The sequence below is a fragment of the Artemia franciscana genome, chromosome 4 (genome assembly GCF_032884065.1).
Source record: "Artemia franciscana chromosome 4, ASM3288406v1, whole genome shotgun sequence".
In the NCBI taxonomy this organism is placed as follows: domain Eukaryota; kingdom Metazoa; phylum Arthropoda; class Branchiopoda; order Anostraca; family Artemiidae; genus Artemia; species Artemia franciscana.
The window spans coordinates 31,216,349-31,221,735 of record NC_088866.1 but is presented as its reverse complement, the minus strand read 5'-3'; the positions used below and the strand labels follow the sequence as shown (position 1 = coordinate 31,221,735).

At 39.3% G+C, this 5,387-nt stretch overlaps 1 protein-coding gene across 6 annotated transcripts in view; it reads right to left on the bottom strand.

The window, feature by feature from the left end:
• LOC136026291 (phospholipase DDHD2-like) overlaps positions 1-5,387 on the bottom strand; it is a 125,313-nt gene that overhangs the window by 92,106 nt on the left and 27,820 nt on the right. The gene's annotated exons all lie outside the window — the stretch shown is intronic.

Genomic DNA, 5,387 nt, shown 5'->3' with positions numbered 1-5,387 from the left:
CTACTGTTAGGACAATGCCATTATTAGGACATTTTTTCGTCTCCAATCGCCTTCAAATGCTTCAGAGAGCAAATAAACAATCTGAATTACCCTTACTGCATGTCTATCTTCCTTCGTTCTAGCCTAGGATAATAGAATATCATGAAGAAGTGAAAATGATCATTTTTATAAGTGAAAATGATCAATTTATTCTGAAAAAGCTATGCCAGCTTTGCTTCTCACCCAGACTATATATCTTCGCTTTACTCTAATCAGGCTTTCACATTTTTGATCACTTTGAACAAATTTTTCCCTTGGACGAACAAGAGGGTAAAAACGAATTGGTTTATACATAGGCCTACCACTAGTAGGTTCCTCACGAAAATATTGACAGATATTAGAGCTTTTTTTGCTTGATTTTTATAAAATTGTAAAGATAACTAAACATCCGTTTTATCTTGATCTCAGAAATTTATTTAATCAACTAAATTCTGTCAATAATAAGGGAATTAAAATTTCAGAATTTCATTAACAAATTTCAAAAAGAAAGACCTTTGTTTACGTTTCAGAGAAAATACCACGTCAAATAGTCTTTAATAACCGTCAGTTACATATATCCATTCCATTTCATTCATTCCACATATCCACTGTTCATTTTATGTGCATATACTTTTAGGGATAAATGTGCGATCACACAACCACACATCAGTTTACTCCAGAAGCGGGGAGGTTTTATTCACAAGTTGGCAATCTCAGGGCTTTCACTCAAGAACTATCGAGATCCAACATTTCCCTAAAGAGATTCAAGACTAAAAAATGATAATACTTATATAACTTTAAGGCTATTTTGCAGAGGTGCAGCTAGGTTTTTCAGCGCCCAGGGAAAGTCTCAGGCCCCCCTCCTCCACCACTCCCATAATATAAGCAAATAATATATTAAAAACCTCAGAAATGTGCCAAAAGCTTTGGTTAGGTGTCTTAAAGATAAGTTTTGGCATATGAAGCTATGCAATAAGCCTTATCAAGGGATGAAGGACTTAATAGAAATTTGCACCAAAGCACTGAGCCCCACCCCTTAACTCCCCCAAAGAGAGCGAATCCAGTACGATTCTGTCAATCACGTATCAAGGACATTCGCTTATTCTACCCACCAAGTTTCATCCCGATTTCTCTAAGCGTTTTCCAAGATTTCCAGTTTCGCCCTCCAACTCCCCCCAATGCCAACAGATCTGGTCGGGATTTGAATTAAGAGCTCTGAGACACGAGTTCCTTCTAAATCTCAAATTTCATTAAGATCCGGTCACCCGTTCTAAAGTTAAAAATGCCTCAATTTTTCGATTTTTTCTAAATCAACACCCCCCCCCCGCTCCTCCAAAGAGAACAGATCCGTTCCAATTATGTCAATCACGTATCTATAACTGGCACTTACTCTTCCCATCAAGTTTCATCCCGATCTCTCTACTCTAAGCGTTTCCCAAGATTTCTGTTTCCCCACTAAACCTCCTATGTCTCCGGATCCGGTTCGAATTGAAAATGGAGCATCTGAGACATAAGATCCTTCTATATATGAAGTTTTATTAAGATCCAATCGCCTATTCATAAGATAAAGATACCTCAATTTCCACATTTTCCAAGAATTCCGGTTTCCCTCTCCAACTCCCTCCAATGTCCCCGGATCTGGTCGGAATTTAAAATAATAGTTCTAAAGCACAAGGTCCTTCTAAATATCGAATTTCATTAAGATCCGGTCACCCGTTCTTAAGTTAAAAATGCCACATTTTTTCTAATTTTTCCAAATCAACACACCCCCCCCAGCTCCTCCAAAGAGAACAGATCAGTTCCAATTATGTCAATCACGTATCTATAACTGGCACTTACTCTTCCCATCAAGTTTCATCCCGATCTCTCTACTCTAAGCGTTTCCCAAGATTTCTGTTTCCCCACTAAACCTCCTATGTCTCCGGATCCGGTTCGAATTGAAAATGGAGCATCTGAGACATAAGATCCTTCTATATATGAAGTTTTATTAAGATCCAATAGCCTATTCATAAGATAAAGATACCTCAATTTCCACATTTTCCAAGAATTCCGGTTTCCCCCTCCAACTCCCTCCAATGTCCCCGGATCTGGTCGGAATTTAAAATAATAGTTCTAAAGCACAAGGTCCTTCTAAATATCGAATTTCATTAAGATCCGGTCACCCGTTCTTAAGTTAAAAATGCCACATTTTTTCTAATTTTTCCAAATCAACACCCCCCCCCGCTCCTCCAAAGAGAACAGATCAGTTCCAATTATGTCAATCACGTATCTATAACTGATGCTTACTCTTCCCATCAAGTTTCATCCCGATTTCTCTACTCTAAGCTTTCCCCAAGATTTCTGTTTCCTCCCTCCAACCCCTATGTCTCCAGATCCGGTTCGAATTGAAAATGGAGCATCTGAGACATAAGATCCTTCTATATATGAAGTTTTATTAAGATCCAATCAGCCATTCGTAAGATAAAGATACCTCAATTTTCACGTTTTCCAAGAATTCCGGTTTCTCCCTCCAACTCCCCCCAATGTCCCCGGATCTGGTCGGGATTTAAAATAAAAGCTCTAAAGCATAAGATCCTTCTAAATATCAAATTTCATTAAGATCTGATCAGCCGTTCGTAAGTTACAAATACCTCATTTTTTCTAATTTTTCCCTATGACCCCTCCCCCACAACTCCACCAAGAGAGCGGATCTGGAGCGATTATGTCAGTCACGTACCTTGGACATGTTTTTATTCTTTCCACGAGGTCTCATCCTAATCTCTCCGCTTAAAGTGTTTTCCAAGATTTCCGTCCCCCCAATGACGCTGGATACGTCGCGATTTAAAATAAGAGATCTGAGTTACGAGGTCATTCTTAATATGAAATATCATTAAGATCCGATCACTCCTTCGTAAGTTAAAAATACCTATTTTTTCTAATTTTTCAGAATTAACCCCGGTTATGTCAATTACATATCTTGGACTTGTTTTTATTCTTCCCACCAAGTTTCATCCTGATCTCTCCACTTTAAGTGTTTTCCACGATTTCCTGTTCCCCTCAGCCGCCACCCCCCTTTGACTCTGGATCCGATCAGGATTAAAGATAAGAGATATGAGTTACCAGGTCCTTCTAAATATGAAATTTCATTAAGATCCGGTCACTCCTTCGTAAGTTAATGATGCCTAATTTTTATTTAATTTTTCAGAATTACCCCCCCCCCCCAGCTCCCCCAAATAGAGCAGATCTGTTCCAGTTATGTCAATCACGTATCTAGGACTTCTGCTTATCTTTTTCATCCCGATCACTCCACTCTAAGCGTTTTCCAAGATTTTAGGTTTCCTCCCAACTCCCCCAAATGTGACCAGATCCGGTCAGGATTTAAAATAAGAGCTCTAAAGCACAAAATCTTTCTAAATACCAAATTTCATTAAGATCTGATCACCTGTTCGTAAGTTAAAAATACCTCATTTTTTTCTATTTCTTCCGATTTAACCGTCCCCCCACTCCCTCCCCCAGATGGTCATATCAGGGAAACAACAATTTCTAATTTCATCTGGTCTAGTTCCTGATAAGCCTGCCAATTTTCATCGTCCTAGCTTACCTGGAAGTGCCTAAAGTAGCAAAACCGGGACCGACAGACAGAATTTGCGATCGCTATATGTCACTTGGGATCTACCAAGTGCCATAACAAAAAGTATGGCAACAACGGATACACCTCTACACCTGAGATGCGATAACCAGGACATTGAGTAGGTTCTAGAATTCATAACCTTGGGAGCAGAGTGGTGAATGTGGGATCACTTGAAAAAGATATATCATGCTGCATCATGCAGGCCTCCGGTACATTCAATAGACTGAATGAAGGTTGCAGAATTTCTCCCTCCGACTCGGACTTCGTCTATTCAATAGCAACGTCATCCCTGTCCTGTTATATGCTTCTGAAACCTGATATCTGAATAACACACAAGAAAGGCGAATTCTAGCTTTCGAGAATACATGTCTCGGGAAAACACGAAACATCCTGGCGGAGATGACTGGCGGCTTCTCGTGGATGCCCTGGGTTACTCTGGAGGCAAAGGAGGATCTAAGGACTTAGGTAAAAAAGCATCAAGATTCGATCCTTGTCATGTATCTAATGTTATGAAGACTCTGTTTCTTAGAGTTTTGGTTACTATTGAGCCGCAACACTCGTTACTGACAGTTAGTTACCACGAACTGTACTTATATGTAATTTTAAAGGTCAAACTGAAAGAGCTCGAGGGAACTGGGTATAGACTCAAGAGTTTTTACTTGCCCCTTGGCAAATCCTTACCCGAATACTAATTGAAAAGCTCATAGTTTTCAACAAACCAAAACAACATTCTATCGGGCTATGAATTTGGTGATAGACCCATTCCCGAAAGTTTCTTTCGGTTTGTAAAAGTTCTGGGATTATCCAAAAGGGCTATGTAAGTTAGAAACTGCAAACGAAGCAAATTTTGAGCTTGTAATCACCGCTAGTTCAAACTTATTCTTAGGCCTTTGGTTGAGTTGAGCCAAATTGGGTTTGAGTTAAGTGGGGGTTGAGTTACATAAAAGTTGAGCTAAGCACAGGTTGATTTTCACGGGTGTTCAGTTAAATTGGGTTGAGTTGCAAGGAGGTCCAATTAAAGAGGCTCAGTTGAACGAGGATTCAATTAAATGGGGTTAAGTTGGACGGAGGTTTTGTTGAACAAGGGTTTATTTACGGGTATTGAATTTCACTGGGGTTCGGTTTCATTTGGGATAAGATGCACGAGGATTCCGTTACATGCACACCTGCACAGATATACAGTCTGCGGCTAAGAAATACAAGTAATTACTTCCCATGGATTTGATTTGGTACAGCCATCTATAGTATATATCACCAGACTACCCCTTCCAATTAATAACGCAACCGCTAGGCATATATCTGAACGTTTTCCCGTCTGAACTACCTTTCAGGGACCTTTTTTAAATTCAATTTCAATAACATGGAGTCGGACCCTCAGTCAGATCCGAAAAACTTTAGATGGACAGGGCTCCTTATTTCAAATAAGCAAATACCTTAATTTCTTTAACATTTAGGTTACCCTTCTATGAACACTCAGCACCCAGCTCCAATGAAGATCTAAAAGAAATAAAAATAAACCCTATAGAATACTCTACACCATATATTTTGATATATAGATAGGACGCTCCAAAATCTCTTCTTTTCTTTTTTTTTTCTTTAGTGGCTCAATTTTACATATGGGAGAATTTTCTGGGGAGGATTTCTCGCCGGAGGGAATATGACAGGAGGTGGAAGGGGGAACTCATTGGACGCCCACTTTATATAATAATTAATAAGAGGCAAGATATCCATCACTTTTAAATTTGAAAGTAGGACATCC